Below are 22953 nucleotides of genomic sequence, written 5' to 3' on the forward strand. Positions count from 1 at the left end.
AAGCTGAGATGAAAAGCTGAATTTAAGATTTTAACTACTTTGTTTCTCTTTTTATTGAACTATGTGTTAGACTAGTGTTGGCGAACTATTTTGGCATCAAATTCCAAAACGGGAGCGCGCATGGGCGGGAGTGCTGGAAACCAGAAGAGCAGTTCCACGGCATGCATGCACACACCAAGAAGCTGAGCTTCCAGTTTCCGGCAAGCGCATGCATGTTGGTCACCTGGTCTTCTGGTTTCTGGTGCACTTGAAGACCAGCTGGAGCAATGGGCAATGCCTGGCATGCACAGAGTGATGGCTCTGTGTGCCACTTCCGGCATATGTGCCACAGGTTCGCCATCATGGTGTTAGACTCTAACTAAACCCATTTTGTTAGTACAAATTTGAATACCCTTAATTTTTACTTTCTTTTCTAAAAGGAAGATCGTGTTTTCTTCCATTTTCAAAAATATTAGCTTCAGATATGGTCCTTTCACAATATTTTCATAGTATAACCTTTATTGTCATTGTACGTCATGTATACAATGAAACTGGTTTTATCCATCTAAATGAGCAGTTTGTATATTGGCCATTGAGTCTCATGCCCTCCCGGCTATTCAGTGCCCATTTTTAATACAATAATCCTTGTCTGGAATGGCAAATGCTCCTGTTCATTCTGGCATGACAAACAAATTGCTCTCGCATGCTTTTTTGATAATTTGACCATTAGCCATGCACCAAAGATGTTCACATAGTTTTTTTCTTTGCTGCAACATGGATGCTGTTGGAGTTCTAAGTTTCCCTTCTATATTTTATCCCATGTTGCTCCAGGTTATCTTACAATGTTAAACATCTGCAGATTTTTTTTAAAAAAATACAACTAACAGGGAGGAAATCAGGGAGAGAGTTAATAAGAATTGAAATAGAAATAAGCATGGAAAGTTAATACTGTCTGTAAGAATCTTTCCATGTCTGCTGTGATCCTGAGAAAATGCACCATCAAAAGTGTGCATCATATTGAAAGGAATACCTCAGAAATTCCCCAGCAGGTGAATTCTTCACCTCCCAGGTCAATAAGATAAAAGTAAAGGTTCCCCTCGCACATATGCACTAGTCGTTCCTGACTCTAGGGGGCAGTGCTCATCTCTGTTTCAAAGCCGAAAAGCCAGCGTTGTCTGAAGACGTCTCCGTGGTCACGTGGCCGGCATGACTAAATGCCAAAGGTGCACAGAATGCTTTTACCTTCCCACCAAAGGTGGTTCCTATTTTTCTACTTGCATTTTTACATGCTATTGAACTGCTAGGTTGGCAGAAGCTGGGACAAGTAACAGGGGATCACTCTGTTACTTGGCACTAGGGATTCAAAGTGCCAAACAGCCGACCTTTCTGATTGACAAGCTCAGTATCTTAGCCACTGAGCCACTGTGTCCCCCCAGGTCAATATCAGCTTGAAAAAAGGTTGTTCCTCTGAAAAGAAAGGACAACATTTGCTTTTCACACTGCCAATGATCCTGATCATTATCAACTTCCACACACACGGATGATACCTGCAAGGTTTCAGACTGCCTTTCAAATGAAAGTTGCACTTAGCATCAAGCCATGGAGATAGAAAGTCTTGCCTTTGGCCAAGGAGGGTGAAATGGCGTCATTATTCCAGAATGACCAAGAGTCTTTCTATCTTCAACAATGGCTTCCATAGGAATCAGTATCTCCCTTCAACATACAGATTTCACCAATCATTTTTTGTTGCATGTAGATACAGTAAAATTACACAGGAGTTCCAGGTTTCCATAGAATCAAACAATAGATTGAACACATAGTTTTCTTTCTTCCTTTGTGTGACAATGCTTACAAATTATAGACATAATATTCAGCACTGAGCAGGTAAAATAGGTATAAAATAGGTCATAGAAATGTAGCACGTATTTTTAAAAATGTAAAATAAATAGGATTAAAACTAAATAGCATTTGCCCAACATCAGGCCATGTCAACAGCATTTTCTCCTGGCCAATATGAGGTCTTCCTCCATACAAGTTGAAGGACATTGAATCCACCATAGCATATGTGAGATGGACTATTCTCTCCACATTTACACAGAATATTTTTCTAGAAGGGAGCTCCGTTTTCTTAGGTTTGATCTTCCTATGCCATGTGCAGGCTGTATAGCAATTTCCATATAGCCCAAGATTGACCAGTATGACCAGGCAGCAGGCAATCATGGTTTTGCTTTTCCGCTTAGGGCCACGTCCACTTGTTTGGCATGCTTTGATCTATACCAAACAGAGCTGGCATATTCTCCTAACGGGTGATACAGGGCTAGAAATTCTTAATGTGTGTGGTTAGGAGCCTCATCTTATGCCTGTTATTTTCCTAGAATGTTATTCTTAACAAATACTTTTGGTTTGGTGTTTAAAAAATGGTTCTTGAAAGATAAGTATATACGGTCCAGTTTCTCCAAGATACTTGGAGTAGCATTGTGTTCAAGACTGGTATCGTTCCATCATACCTGTAGCCTTCTTGATGCCTCACATTTTTTCAGGTAGAAAGCACTAAGTTGTATTTGGTGGGGGGGGGGGGTTGGGACTAGATGACCTACATCTAGGGGAGGGGATGTGGAGCATGCCCATCCTTTTGGATCCAGAGAGAGAGGTGAAAAACTCAGCGATAGGCAGTTCTCCTGTGCACTGCTTGGAGAGTCCGGGCATGGGTTGGGCTCGGCCGGTCTGCCCAGGACTGAGTTGGGGCTTTGGCCACGCCTCTGGTGCTGACTTGACTCCAGTTTTTTTCAATTCAATCAAAACCCAGTGGATGCATTTTCAAGTTTCTCATCCAGTCTTTTGCAGATTGCTTGGACTCTCCTTTCCTTTTCCCTTTGGTTTTTTTTTGTTTTTGCTGTTTTCTTTCCTTTTCTTCCCCCCCCCCCCCCCCAGTAGGATGCCTGATCAGGATCCTCAGGAGATGGAACAACCGGGCCCTTCCACACTTTCTGTTAATCTTTATTTTTAGGCAGTTTGGTTTCAGCTGGTTATCCCTGTAGTATGTAGTCATTAGATTTAGAGTTTTGGTCAATTTTGATAGCCTTGAAAGTTATATTCTGTGCTATTGCTAGGTTATTAGCATAATCAAAGTTCCTAGTAGTTTCCAGCAGTGGTTGGTTATAGATAGATGGATGGATGGATGGATGGATGGATGGATGGACAACATCATAGGAGATAGCACATTGTCTGCAGGTCCATTTCTTTGGAGTCTTTCATCATCTGTGTTGTCCCTTAAAGTTTATATAAAATCTATGATTTTCTAGTAAGCATCCTATGATTTTCATGAATTTGAAATCCTTGTAAAGTGAAGGACTTTCTTCAACAGGGCCACATGGTTAACCATATCATAAGCCGTGGTTAAATCTATGAACACCATTCCTGTGATTTCCTTCAGTTCAAATCTGTCTTCTATGTATTGTGTTAGTTTGAGAATTTGAACTGCACAGTTTTTGCCAGGTCTGAAGTCAGCTTGCTGTGGTATAAGCAGGGGCTTTGCTATTACAGACAATTGGTTCAGTATTAAATGTTCAAATACCTTGTATAAGTGGACCAGGCAAACCCCCAAGATCTTTGGGGCTTTCTGGTGGTTTGCCTGGTTTAAGTATGCCTTCCTCCACATCTATATCTATCTATACAATATTTCAGCATCTGTTGTAGAGACCATTCTTAGGTTTTAATGCATAGACAAGAACTACTCAATGGTATATGCATATTTTCTATATACTACTAAAACTCTTGTGTCTATTTGTAACCTTCAATTTGGTGAATCTGAAAATATAGGGCAAGAATTATTGAACCAAAGTAACTCAAATGAAAATTGGAAGAGTTGTGGCTCCTTCAGCACAATGTGACCGCATTGCTGCTGCAGCTGCAGTCACGTGATCCTCATTTCTAATGCTCCCCAACAGCTTCCCAGAATTCAATGGCCTGTAAAGTCAATCGTAACTGCTGACACTCCCTTCAACTTTCCCATTAGCCAAGTCTTTACTTGTGGGAAGCTTAAAGGTAGAAGGTCAATGGGAAAGCCAGCAGGGAAGGTCACAAGCTGCTTAGGTAAATCTTCTCAATTTTTGCAGCTTCCCCCAGTCATTCTGTGCTTGAGCCATGATGTCGACTTGCACAACCCCTAAATCACTCTCCCATCTGGCAACAGCAACTTGCTTGCCTATTGGCTTTGGACTTGCAACTTTCTGCCAGCTTGTACATTGACTTTTTCTGCACAAGCTGGAAGTGGGGGAGGGAGGTTTTGTAACACTCCCAGCCAGCTCCCACAGCAGGGAAGGCAGAAATTACTATAGTTCTTTTTTTGCCAACCTGTGGCAAAAAAAAGTTTCCCTGTTTAGGGAAGGAAATAGTTCTGAAACAGTGACCCAAAGTCACAGGTTGTAGTCCTGTAATGTATGGCAGCCTAACCTAACCTATTTGGGAATGATGGACGTTGGAATCCTACATATCTGTAGGGAACCAAGATTGAGAAGGACAAAATACAATACCACAGGGAAAAGATGCCACTTACTAAAAATTCAATTAACAGGTAAGGAGTTCTTTGGATAAAAACTCTACCAAAGTTGAGAAATAAATAAATCACCTTTATCTCTTCTTGGAAATAACTAGTTTATTTCAGTAACTTTTGAAAAGCATTAAGCACTTTTTACATAGAGAATGGGAAGAGAAGACAACAGTGGCTTGAAACATGGTGATATCTGTCTGGCATCATTAGCATTAAGAGGCAGCAGGAAGCAAACCATGAAATTTAATCAGATTTGCATCAACAGAAGTCAAATCAAAATGTCATGCAGATTGGAGGTCATCTGCATTGCTCTGGCTCTATGATTAAATCCATTTTAAATGTGATCCTACCTTCAGTTTAATCAGAGAAAGAAGCTTGTTATTACTCCGTGCATGGTTGCTACTGTTTAAAAAGATAAATGATACAAATCTCACCTATGGCTGGAAAACTTTATCTTGATTATTTCAGAGAGAAAGACAGCTCTCTAACAGAGCACACATTTTGCATACACAAGTGTCAGTTTAAATATCCAGGTATAAAGTGATAGATCCTATAGAGAATTGCCACCAATCAAAAATGGACAATGATAAGAAATATTTTTTCTCTTTTTGGGGGATCAGTCCACAAAGCATGATTTCAAGGCAATATTTCCCCACCTAAAGTTTGCTTTTGGCCAATGCCTGAAGACCCTGACTCTGCTGCTATGAGTCCTATGGAAGAAAAGTAGGACATTAGGACATATAAACATAAACAAATAAATGACAAAGAGAAGTTTAAAAAACAGCCAACCAGCAAAGCTTTCTAAAGTCATGATTTTTCCATTGTTAATTGTTAAAAAGGAAAATAAAACCTTAAAGCACAGAAAACATCAAACATAAAATCACATTTCCATGGTAAGACAAATGTGGGAGTTTTAGTTCTAACATCAGAAAGAGAGAGAAGCAACGTTGCTATTCTTAGGACATGCACAATGAATCATTGTTCTACAGGATTCAAAGCTTTCCTGATTCTCAATCATGCAACAGACTAAAGGAACATATATCACTCCTTCCCAATGAATTTAATATCAGGTGCCTGGTAAATATCAGGTGCCTGTTTAGGAAAGGGTGCGGTTTATAAATAAAAGTTGATTTGATTTGATTTGAAATAAGAAAATAAAACCCAGTTGGGAATAATCCATCACTGTAGAACTGTAGAGGATATAGAGAGAAACTCATGTAGGTTTTGGCTCATGACCACAATTGGGGCCATTCATTGCTAAGCAAAGTGGTTAGGTGAGTCACACCCAATTTTATGACCTTTTAGTCACAGTTGTTAAGTGGATTACTGCCATTGTTAAGTGAATCACACACTTAAGCAAATCTGGCTTCCCCCATTGATTTTGCTTATTGAAAGCCATCTTGAAAGATTGAAAATGTCAGTCACATGTCTCCGGGATGCTACAACCCTCCTAAGTACATGCTAGTGGCTAAATGCCTGAAATTTGATCATGTGACTGTGGGGAAACTGCATTGGTCATAGGTGTAAGGATCAGTCAAAAGTCACTTTTTTTCAATGCCATGCTTTGAAAGTGCTAAATAGTTGCTAAATGAATAGTTGCAAGTCAAGAACTACCTGTAATGGGATAGTTCCTCAATAGTAGTTGTATATTTGTAGATATTTCTTTCTGATTTGTACATCCTGTTTAAAACCCAGAAAATTTGAGAACTTTCTTTATTATCTGATCTATGGTGTAAGACAATCAGAAGAGATTTTTCTTAAAGCACCTTGAGTACAGGATAACATTTTCCTGCATTAAGATATTCTTACTCTTCCACTCCCATGGAGGTGCTATGAATCACAAATTGTACTCTCTTTAGTACTACCTCAAAACAGCATTGTTCTGTGTTGCGTTGATTTTGATTTTTTTTTTATAGCAAATTCATTTTATGATACTTGTGCTTCAGTCTTATATATCCCATTGATAAACAATATTACTACTTATACTATGATTGTTGAGAGGTGAGGGGGTACAATATTTGGATGAGAAATTAACTTTAAGACGGGGGGAGGGGAGAGGGTACAGTATTTGTATGTGATTTACATTATATGGCGGGGGGGGTAAAAAGGGGGAAAATCTGTTTGTATAAAACTTTTTCGATAAACAATATTACAATAAGTAAAATATAACAGTAAGGTTTGAAATATAGATATGAAGCCACTTCCAATGGAAAAACTTAGCTGGGTACTTTATTTTAAATGTTACATTTTTAAAACATTTAAAAATAGATGAAATCCTTAACCTCTGTTCGTATAATTAAGGGGTAGGGACAACTGGGGAAAGCTGTCAGTTTTTGCAATCCAGTTTAAGCTTAAGATATTGTCACGTAGTTCAGGATGCCATATATTTCATTGGGTACAATCATTGGGAAGCATTAATATTTCCTAATTTATTACTTTTTTAACTTTATATACATTTAGCCTACTTTTCACATAACTACTATTTCCCAAGGTAGTTTACATGATCATCATCAACTTCTTCTTTTAATGACCCCATAATCCCTTGTGGGGTGGAGTCCAGGCAACTGAATGGAGCTAGCAGAATGTTATAATGGCCAGATGCCCTTCCTGTCACCAATGTGGTGTTTTGTTCAGCAGATACATTATCAGTGTGTCCAGAGAGAGAAAAACATCTGCATTTACATAGGATCAAACTCATAGCCTCCTGATTGTGAGGCGAGAGCTCCACCTCTACACTCTAAGACAGCTTACATGATACTATATATTAAAGATAAGACATATATAAGAAAGCGGGGAAAAGTATGTGCTTGTGCTGTATTCAGTACAAGCAGTTCAGGCTAGACCAGCGGTTCTCAACCTGTGGGTCGTGACCCCTTTTGGGGTCGAACAACCATTTCACAGGGGTTGCTGAGACCAGCGCAACTCTAAACTTTAGACTCCACCTTGCTTTCCTTGAAATCCCCGTGGATGGGCTCCGGAATAGCCGCGCAGAGCATCATCATGGTTCCACACCGTAAAAAACATAGGTGTGGCTATGTTTTCCATGCTGCTGCCAGGTACTTTTAACTATATCTAAATCCACAACCAGACCTGTCATCAAGAACCAAGTTCAGGAGCCCGAATTGGCACCATTCACACAATGAAAACCTGCTTGCTAAAAGTACCATAAACAATGCACAAAGGAAAAGAGCAAAAAAAATGCAAGTAAACAATTTAAAAAATGATACAAGTGAAATTATTATTAGAAATAAAATGTAACAGAGAAAATGATACGTATGAAAATATAAAGTTGGGTTTCCTGGAATGCCACCCCAAGAACCCATCAGAGAAAGTAAATAAGCAAGGGCAACAACGGAAAGGAGGAAAGATGAGGGAAAGGAAGAACGGATAAAGCAGAGGGAATAAAGGAGGGGAATCAAGAGTAGGAGAGAGGGTAAGAGGGAGGAGAAGAGAGGAGGAGGGGAGGAAAGAGAGGGGAAGAAGAAGGGAGGAAGGAGGAGGAGGGAAATGAAGAAAGGGTAAAGCAGAGGAAGCAAAGGGGGGAAGTAAGAGTAGGAGAGAGGGTAAGAAGGAGAAGAGGAAGAGGGGAGGAAAGAGAGGGGAAGAAGAAGGGAGGAAGGAGAGGAGGAAAGAAGAAGGCAGAGAAGGGAGGTAGAGAAGATAGAAGGAGCAAGGTTGTTGCAAAATAAAATGGGGTGGCAAGAAAGTGACCCAAACTGTATTTGTAAGAAAATAACGATAAATGATTAATGATAATGATATAATTAATGGTAATTATTAGAGTGCATATTTGTGAATGAACTTGAAAGAGAAAATAAAAACTTTTTTTAAAAAAAATAAAAAATAAAAACAAACAATGCACAACGTTTGCCCAATAAATTAAGGTTAAGCTTACCACCACCACCAAGATTAAGAGCACTCCTGCAAACAACCCCAAACCAGGTTGAAGATCCATCCAGGCAGGGTAAGCAAGTGTATGAATGTAGCTGCAGGCAACTTAGTTAAGGAGGCTGTGGGAATAAAGCCACTGTGTGTCTCTGTGTATGTTTGTGTATGATTGTATAGCAGCCGAGGTCGTCCAGCCTCCAGGATGTGATTCTTTTCAGACCCAAAATTTAGGAACCGACAAGATGTTGGCTGCCTCTATAAAAAAGATGTGGAGACTCTAGTCTAGAAAAGATACAAAGAAGAGCAACCAAAAGGATTAGGGGACTGGAAGCTCAAACATATGAAGAACAGTTGCAGGAACTGGGTATATCTGGTTGAATGAAAAGAAGGACTTAAGGATGATATGATGGCAGTCTTCCAATATCAATATCTACATTACGATTCATAACAGTAGCAAAGGTACAATTATAAGTAGCAATGGAAAAAAAATGTGGTTGGGGGTCACCACAACATGAGGAACTGTATTAAAGTGTCGCGGCATTAGGAAGGTTGTAAACCACTGGGCTAGACTGATCTTTCTTTCCTGATATTTTTTGTCCAAATGGTTGTTTGCCACCTTAGTGTCCTGCCCTGTTGATGGAGAGGAACTCCAGTCTCAGGACGTTTATTCAAAGCAAAACTCGGTGTGTTTGTTTGGTAGGGAGGGATGAAGCAGGAAGCTTCCTGAATTCTTACTTCCTTGTGTGGCCAATTTCAAGGTCCAGATTGTGGTTTCCTTACTATGATCTTCTTCCTGAGCTAGGACTACACAATCTCCTGGCAGACAGCTCAGAATGTGCCTCTGTGAGAAAGTGCCTCTATAAAACAACTATGAGTAGGAAGTACACATTCTGTACAGCATCTGCTCTTTCTCTGGATGATGTAAGACGGCAGTTGGATCTCCTTGCTGTAATCATTTTCCTCGGATGTGGAAGCTTTAGCCAATAGAGGCTGTCAAATGCATATTCAGAAATAGGAAGATTGAATTTGTTGCCAATGCTAAGAGGTAAAAAGAGGTATTGTGTGTTTTTCTTCTGTTCGTCTTTGCTTAAATTCAATTTGTAACAAATATGTCAGTTGGATAAATAGCGGTTTATTAAATATGAATTGAATATCAATCTGGAAGATCTACCCTAACTAACACAGATTTAGAACATCAAATTTGCTGTTCTACTTAAAATGCTGTCTTTTTTTTTAATGTAATTTTTCATAAGAAACTGGTTCTAGAGAAGGGGGCAGAGTGAAAAAACCTTAAAAAACCTGTTCAAACAATTTTCCAGCAGATTTATACTGTATATTTTATCATGATCGTGTTCATTTTCTACTACAAGTGAGTTCAGCTGAAGAATTGGTGGCTTTGGTAATGATCTGTCAAAGAGAATGCAAAGTACTGTTAGTTTAGGTTTCATTCTGCAAAGATAAGATCAAAGAGCCATGTGTCTTCTATGTAAAGTCACATTTCCCTTTTTTTTAATGAGGGAGTATCAGAAAGCAATTCTTTGGGTCAAACAAATTAATCCATTAGAGAAAGGAAGCTTGAACAAGAGAGCCAGGGCACTTTGAGAAAAGATACTTTTATCCTTATTTCTTATTTCTTATTTATTTATTTATTTATTTATTGGATTTCTAAACCGCCCCCTCTCCCAAAAAGGGACTCGGGGCGGTGTACAGTCAAATGCACATAAAAATACAATAATATAAAACAGTTAAATACATTTGGGTGGAGGAGATAAGGCTGTACAAGAAATAAATATACCATAAAAACCCTAAAAACATCCCCAATTAAAATACCCAAACCCAATTAAAATATATCCCCAGGAGGTAAAACTAAGAGAGTGCCAGGCCAGCTGATTGAAATAGGTGAGTCTTTAATTTTTGACGGAAGGAACGGAGGTCGGTGGTAGTTCGAATATCAGGGGGGAGGTCATTCCAGAGGGTTGGGCCCATCACAGAGAAGGACCTACTCCTAGGTGTCGCCCGCTGGCATTGCCTAGCGGACGGCACCAGAAGGAGTCCCTCCCTGTGTGAGCGGATAGGTCGCAGGGACGTGTGTGGTAGGATGCGATCCTGCAGATAACTAGGTCCTATGCCATGGAGCGCTTTAAAGATGTTAATCAATACCTTGAAACGCACCCGAAAGGCCACAGGTAGCCAGTGCCGCTCGCGCAGGAGAGGTGTTACGTGGGAGTAACGTGTACTCCCCATGATAACCCGCGCGGCTGCGTTCTGAACTAACTGCAGTCTCCGGATGCGTCCCAAGGGAAGCCCCATGTAGAGGGCATTGCAGTAGTCCAGGCGAGACGTCACCAGCGCATGAGTGACCGTGCGCAGGGCACTCCGGTCCAGTAGGGGGCGCAATTGGCGCACCAGGCGAACCTGGTGGAACACCCCCCTTGCCACGGCTGCCACATGGTCCTCCATTGACAGCCGGGCATCAAGGAGGACGCCCAAATTGCGCGCCCGCTGCACAGGGGACAGTTGTTCGCCCCCTATGGCCAGCGATGGTGTCAGCTGACTGAATCAAGGTGCCGGTACCCACAGCCACTCGGTCTTGGAGGGGTTGAGTTTGAGTCTGTTGTCCCCCATCCAGACCCCGACGGCTTCCAAACACCGGGACATCACTTCGACAGCCTCGTTGGGGTGGTTTGGGGTTGAAATGTACAGCTGAGTATCATCAGCATACAGGTGGTACTCAACCCCAAAACCACGGATGATCTCACCCAGCGGCTTCACATATGCGTTGAACAGGAGAGGCAAGAGGACCGACCCCTGTGGCACTCCACAAGTGAGTGGCCTCAGGGACGACCTCTGCCCCCCTGTCAACACACATTGCTTCCGGTCGGAGAGGTAGGAGCCGAACCACCGCAAAACGGTGCCTCCGACTCCCATCCCCTCCAACCGGCGCAATAGGATACCATGGTCGATGGTATCAAAAGCCGCCGAGAGGTCTAATAGGACCAGGATAGAGGAACAACCCCTATCTCTGGCCCTCCAGAGATCATCAACCAACGCGACCAAGGCTCTCTCTGTGCTGTGCCCGGGTCGGAAGCCGGACTGGCGTGGGTCTAGATAGTCGGATTCGTCCAGGTGTCGTGGGAACTGCTGCGCCACCACATTCTCAACAACCTTCGCCAAGAAGGGGAGGTTGGAGACTGGACGGTAATTAGCTAGCTCCATTGGGTCGAGCGAAGGTCTCTTGAGCAAGGGTCTCACCACCGCCTCTTTCAAGGCGGTTGGTAAGTATCCCTCACCCAATGAGGCGTTCACCAGGCCCAGAAGCCAGCCTCGTGTCACCTCCCAGGCAGCCAGTACCAGCCAGGAGGGGCACGGGTCCATTGAACATGTGGTGGGCCGCAGCCGTCCACGCAACCTGTCCAAATCCTCGGCAACAGAGTCAAACGCCTCCCAGAATGGTCTCTCAAGACTCGCTGTTGACGGCTCGTCCACTGACGGAGGTCCATCCGCTCCGGATCTGATCGATTTTGTCCTGGAGATATTCCCCAAACTCCTCTGCTCTTCCCTGTAAGGGTGTCTCGTGCATCCCTTGCGATAGAAGGGAGCGGGTCACCCGAAACAGGGCGGCAGGGTGGTTATCCGCGGACGCAATAAGGGCGGCACAATATCTACGCTTGGCCGCTCTTATTGCCACAAGGTAAGTCCGCAAATAGGCTCTTACCTGTGTTCGATCAGATTCGGAGCGTGAGGACCTCCACCTGCTCTCTAGACGTCTCCTGTGGCGCTTCATCACCCTTAGCTCCTCAGTGAACCAAGGAGCCCGGGTGGGTCGATGTCGCAGGAGAGGTCGCAAAGGCGCAACCCGGTCCAAGGCCCCAGTCGTCGCCCTATTCCAGGCAGTCACTAGGTCCTCGGAGCGGGAGCGGGACAGGGCTACAGGTATTGGCCCAAGCTCCGTCTGGAATCTGTCCGATTCCATCAGGTGCCTGGGGCGGTACCAGCTTGTAGAGTCTGGTTCCGCCTCCTCGCGGTGGGGGATAGCGCCAGGGAAGTCCAGCCGGAGGGATGAGTGATCTGACCATGACAGGGGCGTGATGACTAAGTCCCCTATTCCCAGATCACTCGTCCACTGTTCAGATACAAAAATGAGGTCCAGTGTGTGGCCCCCTTCGTGAGTGGGGCCCTGAACTAATTGGGTCAGGTCCATGGCCGTCATGGAAGCCATGAACTCCCGAGCCACCTCGGAAGCCGCTCCCGTTGACGGCAAGTTGAAGTCCCCCATGACCAAAAGTCTGGGAGTCTCAACTGCCGTCGCTGAGATTAGCTCGAGGAGCTCGGGCAGGGCTGCTGATGCATAGCGAAAATCCTTGGACTTTCATCGGCAGCTACACCAGGAAATGGAAAAATAAAAAAGGAAAATGAACTGTAATTAAACATGACAAAGAAAGCGAGATGATTATTTGGGCAAGAATTCTAGATCTACGCAGAAAAAGATACAACATGCAGATGGGATATTAAAATTCACACAGTGGGAATAAATATAGAAAGGGCTCTTTTGACAGAACAGTACAGATGACAGTCCTTTCACACGTAATGTGATTAACTCTTAGGAAAGAGATTTTCGCTCCAACAATATGCAGCCGACTTTTTTTAGCTTTACTCTGAAGCACACATTACACATTGGAATCATTTGGAACATCTTCCTCTACAAAATGCTACTTTTCACATGGAGAGCAATATAATATGAAGGCTAGAAGTTAGTGTGCTTCCTACTTTTCCTAATGTCTGAAGAAAGCAATGCAATTGTCAATCCAGAAAATGTTACCCAAGAAAAATAACCTTTACAAACAACAATCGCCCTATATTAACAAAATAAAGTAAATTGGAGTTTTTCTGGAGAAGGATGCATAGCAGCTGGATTTCATATCTGAAATTGCTCATGCCATCATGGATCAACTTCTAGTTCATTCTATCTTTGACTAAAAGCTTTTTACAGCTACACTCTAGAGCAGGGGTGTCAAACTCAGGGCCGCAGGCTGCATGCGTCATGTGTTAGCCACGCCCACCCAGGGGGGAAAAGTCACCATACATCATGTGATGCTACGAGTTTGACACCCCTGCTCTAGAGTATCCCTTGTCAGAAGCAATTACCTTTGAAGTTCCAAACCAGAATGTATAGTTTTTGTATATACTGTACCTATTTTTATTTCAACTGCAACTCTTTCGATTCTTTTTTTTCCCTAAGAACTTAATGTGCCTTCAATAACCACAGAGAAATATTTAATTATCAATCAAAGAAACTTAAGGAAGAATGTTTGTATAGGTTTGTCAACTAACCAATATAATTTGCTTTTTTTAAAGCCGCCGCTTCATGTACAAAAATCCCCATTCTTCTAGGCAAGAATATCAGAATTATAGTCCGCTAAAGTTCAGAGACTGGAATCCTGCTAATGCATAGAAACAGGAAAATGAAGCACATGGGATATCCTATATAGCGTCTATATCACAATATACCAAGTCAGTTAAGATAGGGAGCCATCTGGCCAACCCGATTATTTCATCAAAAGAGGGTTTGGTGTCTTTTCTTTTCTCGCTCAAAGCATTAAGCTCCTCTGTGAACATCTACTATCTGTAATTACTATAGAGCTGACGTTAAATAAAACCACAAAGACGTTAAATAAAACCACAAAGAAGAGGGAGTCAAGCTATTCTCCAAGGCACCTGAGGACAGAACAAGAAGCAATGGGTGGAAACTAATCAAGGAGAGAAGCAACTTAGAACTGAGGAGAAATTTCCTGACAGCTAGAACAATTAATCAGTGGAACAGCTTGCCTCCAGAAGTTGTGAATGCCCCAACACTGGAAGTCTTTAAGAAGATGTTGGATAGCCATTTGTCTGGAACGGTATAGGGTTTCCTGCCTAGGCAGGGGGTTGGACTAGAAGACCTCCAAGGTCCCTTCCAACTCTACTATTGTATTGTATTGTATAAAAGGAGATATTCCTTCCTTCAGGTCAGAGGCACCATATCCAAAGTCAAGTTTTATGGCACAACTATTCTGAGGTACTGAAAAGAACTGAAGATAATAATACCTACATACAAAGGAATATTCTTAATGTTCCATAAGTGATGGTTGACAAATAATCAGTTTGTCAAGGGTGAAATCATATGGCTTAATAAAATATCAGTGTGCTGTTAGCAAAGGAAAGTGATTTTCTCTTTGGAATATATTGCCATAGCTGAAATCACTTTCAGGTACATGGACTAGGGTATTGATGGTGATGATAATGAATATGGTGATAATGATAATGACAATGACTATAGATTCTCAATATCTTCATGTCCATAGCTGATCTCATACAAAAGAAGACAGCTGGGATATAATTACAAAGATGTTACTTGTTGCTGTTCTGTTATGCAAAGCCTAAAATATTGACCCTTTTGTTTCTGAAAAGAGTGAATAGCAGCTATTAATTAATAGAGGATAAAGGTAAACCAAGACTTTAGGACCATTTCTTGGATTTAAACTAAGCCTAGCTACACCTTTACCAAGAGACTCTTTTACATTGGCCAATCCTTGAAAAGAAGAGCTGCTTCTGCTGCTGTCAAGCATTGGGAGACAACAAAGAACAGGGATATGTACAAGAATAAGTGGACAGAAACGGTCACCCCACTAGGTAGCCCAGACCAAGAAATTAATGCCACAGAAACATATTTTCACCAGCTCTTCTCCCTAAGCTTCTCATGCATTCTTCATCCCTGCAGAATATCTTTTCAGGAAATATCTCATCTTCGTATCACCCATCTTAAAAGATTATGTGCTTTCCTGTTTAGTTGATATTTTTGAGTGCTGATATTCATCTTCATCAGTTTTCTCAGCCATTGACAACTTTTGGAAAAAATGGGGTAAACCTTCCAGAATTGTAACTAATTCACCAGATATTCTGGAAAGAATAGCCCAATACATTTGGAAGATGGTGTATCAGAATGACTGTTGTACAGTATCTGAGTGTGGCATATTTTTGGGTTAAAATTGTTCAATTATAAATAGAGTAGGGGTGGGGTTAGTTGATCATGTCTCTATTCAGACCTTTATGCGCATATATCCATTTCTCTTTTCCTCAGAAATGACAATCTAATAGAACAAACCATGTAATCCCTCTGTAACAGATCCACTGGGACTAAGGAATTAAGATGACTCTGAGATCTGAATTCTGGGATCAAGTTAGTAGCAACTGAACCAGTTTGAGCCAGCTTTAGAGAGAAAGAAAAGCTCTATAAATTGCAGCTGGAGATAGCACTCATATACAGTTTACCAGTTAAAGTGGCCTTAACAGCAAGCATGAAGGCAGTCAATGTTAGACAACTATTTTTTTGTGTAGTGTGTTATAAGTGCTTCTAAGTGACTGGCAAGGAGGAGAAAAAAATCTGTAATCTCAGGGTTCTTTTGGATTCTTTCTGCCAAGAGCCCAGGGATCCCTGCAGTTGTGCAATCCAGTAAAGGATATCTTGCTCCATCTATCTCCAAACATTTTGGTTCCTTATTTAAGTGGGCATTTCCACCACAACAGTAAGCAACCTGGTATCCTTCCCAAATACTTTTCTATAAGTAGTTTAATGGCTTAGGCACTAAGAAATGTTATTAATTTTCAGGTTAAATATAAATATAAAGTCAAATTATGTACTTTGTATGTTTGGATATGATTCAGGCATGTAATATATCAAGGGATAAAACAATATATAGCTGTCTAGTTTTTTTAAAAAAAGAAAATTCTTCTGAATGCAAAATTGCAACCCACAATTCCTCTCAGAAGAAATACCTTCTTTAATTAAGGACATTGTCCCATTTGCCATTTTTTGTATGGGGAAATCATACTGTCGTATTTCCTTGTCTATGATTTTAAAAATAATACTTTTAGATTATGTTTTTTGCAAGTTTGGGAAGACAAGATATTACTTAGAACAATCTTCCCCCAACATGACACATTTATATTCATTGGGATTTCCATTCCCAGAATTCCAAAGCATATCTACAGTGGCAGGAACTCTGAGAAATGCAGTCTCAATATATTTCAGGGGTCCAAAGTTAAGAATAACCACTTGTTTTATATATGTTGCAAAAGCAACAGACTTATTATACTGTTTTACAGCCCTCTCTAAGCAATTTACACAGCATATCAGCCCCAACAATCTGAGTCCTCATTTTGCCCACCTCAGAAGGATGGAAGGCTGAGTCTGCTGAGATTTGAACTGCCAAATTGCAGGCAGCTGGTACTCAGCAGAAGTAGCCTGAAGTACTGCTTCTAACCACTGCACCACCACAGCTCAAGTAGTCCTCAATTTATGATTACAGTTGGGACCGGAACTTCCTTCAGTAAGAAAGTGGTTGTTAACTGAATCATACCCAGTTTTATGTCCTTTCTGCCACAGTTATTAAACAAATCATTAAACCAGTTGTTAAGCGGATTGGGCTTCACCCATTGACTTTACCTGTCAGAAGTCCCCTGGGAAGGCTGCACCTGGTGATAACATGACCACAGGATGCGGCAACTCTTGTCAATACATGCAAATTGCCAAGCTCCCAAATTTTAATCATGTGATCACATGGGGATACCATAACGATTACAAACGTGAGAATGGGTCATAAGTTACTTTTTTTAGCAATATCATAACGTTAAATGGATGATCATAAGCCTAGAATTTCCTGTATTTTCTTTTGGAGAAATCCATTGCTTTGGGGAAGGACAATCAGCAAATAGCCAAATCCAGAATATTTTGATACTTTAGGACCTATTTGATGATCTGTTGAAATATTACAAAAAACAGCTCTCTTTCTTGGATGACAATGAAAAGAGGTTCTGTGTTTTGCCTTAGCAAGGGGTTATTATGCAGGGCAGGCCACAGAGGACTGGAACTGTTCTCTTCTGCCGTTCAAGTTGCCCTGACTTTATAACTTGACCTCCATTAAATTGCAGAACTGAATTGAAACACCTTTTCTGAAAGAGTGATTTGAGGTTTTGTTTATTTTTAGCAATTGAATTATCTTTGCAGGCTGAAAAAGTATAGAAGATTAAATACCAAAAAAAATGTCCCAAGAGCCTCAACTCTGGACACAAAATGCCAGCCATTTAAAAATTACAAAGGCAGCATATAATTTTCACAGTTGGTAAGGTAGAAAGACTCAATATTGTAACAGGAGTGGGTTTACCAGTCGAAGTTTCATCCTGATGCTACATTATTCTTTTTTCACTTCCTTCACAAATCTGAAGAATAGAAAATAGGTACCTTGCTGTTATATTCTCTCAGACGTCACATTGAAGAATTCCCCTGCCTTGTTAATTTAATTTTTAAGGGGACCAGATAATGATAATCTTCATTTGTACCTGCCCCATCTATTTCACTAGTATTTCTTCCATTCTTTCCCAATGATAATCTTTCAGGGGGTAAACCGCAGGTTAACAATAACAACTTTGCATTTAACAAATGAATCATATTGTGCCTTAACCTGATTACATGATTTTTACAAAAAGAAAAGATAAGGGCTAGACACCCACAAACATTTGAACTATAAAATATCAGACCACATTTTAGACCCATAGAATAAAACTAGGAATATTATCTGAAAATGTCAGACATTTGTTAAAGAGGGTTTTTTTTCTGAATCTTGTATATTTTTCTCAAAATTCAAAAAGGATGGTATTAACACTTGCAGTGAGAAAGATGGATTTCAACTCCCCCTTTTCAGACCAAGTGAAGAATCTTTCTCCTTCTCTATGTTGGCATAAATTATACTAGCATGAAATTTTCTCTCCTTACTGCTAATCCCTATCTTGACTCTTCCCAGTCCCTTCTGTCACTGGGCTCTCCTCCTAGGTTACGGATAACAACGCATAACCAATGTATTTACCTTGTAGATATCATTAGACACTGTCAGCTTCAGGGGGGGGGGGGGAGACAAATACCAATACACCTAAGAATGACTTAAGGCCTTCTCATTCATGTACCAGAAAGGAAATTAAGAAACTCTTCTGGGGATATGGGAGTGTGTGTGTGTGTGTGTGTGTGTGTGTGTGTGTGTGTGTGCATTTATTCTCCTATTAGTTGTCCAATGTATGTTGCAGGGCAGATTTTGCATGGTATTTCGTAGACTCCTTGGTTTTCTAACTGGATTTTGTCTTTGGGGTTTCTTAAGATTTTTTGGTCAGTGTTGAAGGCTGTCTTGATATTGTGTTTGTGGAGAATTTTGATGATTTTATCTGTGGTGCCTTTGATGTAAGGGAGGAGGGCGATGCTGTTGTCCTGTTCTGTGTCTCGGTTCTTGGAGGGCCTCTCCTTTTGGATTAGGTTGGTAATTGTTTTTCTTTGGAATCCGTCGGAGATTAATACGTGAGAGTGAGAGTGTGTAATTCAGTTTTCAGGTGGTCTTTGTCGGCTAGACGTTTGGTTCCGGAGATGAGGGTCTTGGCTACAGAGTTGATCTGTGCAGGGTGGTGATGGGATTGTGCATTTAGGTAGCGGTTGGTGTGTGTTTTTTTCTGGTAGATGGTGTGTCCTAGGGAGCCATTGGGTTTTTTGTAGATTAGGACATCCAGAAAGGGAAGTTGATTGTTAGCTTCTATTTCCATAGTGAATTGTATTTTGGGTGTAGGCTGTTGAGATGTGTGAGGAAGTTGTCCAGTTTTTCTTTCCCATGTGGCCAAATTATGAAAGTGCCATCTACATATCTAAGCCAGAGTTTGAGTTTGTGTTCAGATTTATCTAAGGCGTTAGTTTCAAAATGTTCCATGTATAAGTTTACGATGACGGGTGAGAGGGGTGATCCCATGGGTGCTCCTTCTATCTGTTTGTATCTTTGTCCATTATGGATGAAGTATGTGTTGGTTAGGCAGTGGTTGGTCAGGTCCAGGGTGTGCTTAGGGGGATTGTATTTGTTTTGGATAGCTGTCAAGGCTTCTTTTATAGGCACTTGGGTGAAGAGGGATATGACATCAAAGCTCACGAGTAGGTCGCTGGGTTGTAGGCTTTGTTTCTTTATTGTTTCTATGAAGTGGAGTGAGTTTTCTATCTGTGAGGTGATGGATTCTGTGTAGGGTTGAAGTTGTTTGGTGAGGAATTTGGCAAGATTCTGTAGGGGTGAGCCTATGGAGCTGACTATGGGTCTGAGTGGTGTTCCTTCTTTGTGTATCTTGGGGAGGCCATAGAGTTTGGGACATCTGGAAGATTTCTCTCTGGGATGATTCTTTGCTGGATCTCTTCACTGATGGCAGAGGCTTTTATTTTGGATTTGGTGGTTTTTTCCAGGTAGGTGGTGGGGTCTGTGTTTAAAGGTTTGTAAGTGGGGTCTTGGAGTAGGTTGGATAGTTTGGCTTGGTAGTCAGATGTGTTCATCACCACAGTGGTGTTACCTTTGTCTGCTGGGAGAATGATTATGTTATTGTCTTTCCTCAGGTTGGTAAGTGCTTTTTGTTCTTCTTGCTGTAAGTTGCTTCTGGGTGGATTGCTGGAGCACAGGATGTTGGTGACTGCAAGTCTGATTTTAATGGCTTCATCTGGGTTGATTTTGTTGAGTGTAGCTTCAACTCCGCATATGATGTCTTCAGTGGCGATGCATTTAGGGGCGACTGCAAAGTTGAATCCTCTGGAAAGGACATTGGTTTCAGCTGTGGTGAGGGTTCTGTCTGATATGTTGTGGACTGTTTGTTTCATGAGTTGCTGTGGAGGGGGGTTGGGCTTCTGTTGTTTTTCTAGTCTGTGGAGTTTGTTGGTGTGCGTGTCTGTCTTGTAGGAGGTTTCTGTTTTGGCTCTCCAGAGGCTAGTTGTTTGGATTTGTCCCAGAGTGCTGGGTAGATTTTGTTGCTGAGTTTGAGGTGAAGAGGGAGTAGGTCCCGGTTGGTTTGGTCTAGTAAGAATCTTTTCCTATGGAGTTCATTTCTGATTAGGGCTAATTCTGTTCTTTTCAAGATCCTTTCGGTGGCTGAGGTTTTAGAATGGAATTTTAGTTGGAAGCATGTGGGGATCAGGCTTTTGTCTCGGGAGTTGCGTAGGAATGTGAGGTCACATAAGATGGTGGCTCTTCGGACTTCACATTTTTCGTAGGTCCTGATGAGCAGGAAGGTTCCTCCCCAAAGAGGTAAGATATTTGTTTTCATAGATTTTCATGTGTGTAGGTATGCTGGTCTTGTTAGGTCTTTTCCCATGTAAGATTGAGATTGTCTTGGCAACATTTCGGCGAGGTCTCACTCGCCATCTTCAGGCTGGTATTTTCGGCTATGTGTTTGTGTGAGTAAAGCGTGGTCAGAGCTACCGTCTTTCTATAAATCTTGGGGGGGGGGTGGAGTGCGGGCTTTGTTTCAGTAAGTGGATTGATTGGCTGTGTAGTTGTATCATGATTGGTAGATTGGTGCTGATTGGTGCTGTCTGTGTGTCTGTAATGTCTGAAATACCATGCAAAATCTGCCCTGCAACATACATAGGACAAGCTAATAGGAGAATAAATGCACGCATCGCAGAACACAAGAATGCAGTAAGAAAAAATAAAAAACTTCCTCCCTTTTCCAGCACCTCAAAGCTACAGGACATGAAATTGATTTTGAAGGAACCAAATTAATTTCCAAAACTGAACAGTTAAACTAGAGAATAAATATGGAAGCTATCAAAATAGAGAAACACCCCCACAACATGAATAAATGTGATGATACCTCCCACCTACCAGATATCTGGAAACCAACCCTTGTCAACAAATGAGCCCCACCCACCACCTAGGCCATTACAACACAAAACAACAACGGACACCCAGCCAGCACCAATCAGCACTAATCTACCAATCACGATACAACTACACAGCCAATCAATCCACTTACTGAAATAAAGCCAGCACTCCACAAACACACACCAAGATTTATAGAAAGACGGCAGCTCCGACCACGCTTTACTCACACAAACATGAAGCCAAAAACACCAGCCTGAAGATAGCGAGTGAGACCTCACCAAAACATTGCCAAGACAATCTCAATCTTACACAGGAAAAGAGCTGAATACAACAAGACCAGCATATATATAGTACAAATACAAGATGATAGATAGATAGATAGATAGATAGATAGATAGATAGATAGATAGATAGAAAGATAGATAGATAGATAGATAGATGATAGATAGATGATAGATAGATAGATAGTTGATAAATAAATAAAGAGAGACTAGTATAGATCTATTTCAAGCTATTTAGCTCTCATCAGCTAGTCATACCCTTACTGGGATTCGAACATGGGCTATTTTTACATGCTAGGCAGTTGTATTAGCCTCTAAGCCACAAGATCTCCTCCCTTATCAGCTGAGCCAAGGAAATAATTAAGTGTTATGTCAAAGCACCTGGTGTGCCCAAATATTCAACACAAAAATGGTTTTCTGGCTGGAAGGTCTTTTCCCGTGTACGATTGAGATTGGCAACGTTTTGGCGAGGACTCACTCGCCATACTCAGGCTGGTGTTTTTGGCTTAAAGCGTGGCCTGAGCTGCCGTCTTTCTATAAATCTTGGTGGGTGGGTGTGACCTGAATACAACAAGACCAGCACATCTACACCCGTGAAACTCTACAAATGTATATATTTGTTTGTTTGTATGCATGTGTGTGTGTGTGTGTGTGTTGTATTTGTGCTGATAAATAAATAAAGGGAGACTAGTATAGATCTATTTCAAGCTATTTAGCTCTCATCAGCTAGCCATACCCTTACTGGGATTTGAACCAGGGCTGCATTACATATTAGGCAGATTTGTTAGCCACTAAGCCACAGGCTCTCCTCCTTATCAACTAAGCCAGGGAAATAGGTATGTATTTGTGTTACAACGAAGGACAGAAAGGGGGAGTAGTGTGCTGCCTCCCATATTTGGGCATACCAGGGGTTGTAACACAAATACATACATACATACATACATACATACATACATACATACATACATACATATATATGTGTGTGTGTGTGTATTTGTGTTACAAATACAACACACACACACACACACACAAACATATATGTGTATGTATGTATGCATGTATGTGTGTGTGTGTGTGTGTGTGTGTGTGTGTGTTGTATTTGTGCTGATATATATATCACATTTAGAAAGATAGATGGAACTCATTTTCCAACTTTCAATAAAGCTAAAGCATGCAGTGGGGGGGAAAACAGGGAGGAACCTATGGGTGAAATTATTTTGATTTGCTGGGCTCTTTAAACATAGTATTTTTCCTTCAGTTTGCCCTAGAGACAACCAACATAATGGCTGGGTCACACCTTCCCTTCTGTAGTTTCTGCCAGATAAAGAAGCTAGAATAAGATCTTACCCAATTGTTAAAATATATAGGTTTCTTCCCAATAAATCTATAGAACTGTAGGCAGTTACCGGTACTTTTTTTCATGTGTGAGATTTCCACTACAAAGCAAGGAAGTTGAAATGCCACCACTCTGTTTCTTGTTTTTTTTAAAAATAGACCATTCTTCTTTTTACACTATAAAGCTGTCTTGTTACTAATTTTTAAATGGGTTGAGCTG

At 41.3% G+C, this 22953-nt stretch overlaps 1 protein-coding gene across 3 annotated transcripts in view; it reads left to right on the forward strand.

Annotated features, from left to right (window-relative positions):
• GRIA1 (glutamate ionotropic receptor AMPA type subunit 1) overlaps nt 1-22953 on the forward strand; it is a 264406-nt gene that overhangs the window by 212498 nt on the left and 28955 nt on the right. The window lies entirely within an intron of this gene.

Source organism: Natrix helvetica (assembly GCF_964273705.1).
Source record: "Natrix helvetica genome assembly, chromosome: 1".
NCBI lineage: Eukaryota > Metazoa > Chordata > Lepidosauria > Squamata > Natricidae > Natrix > Natrix helvetica.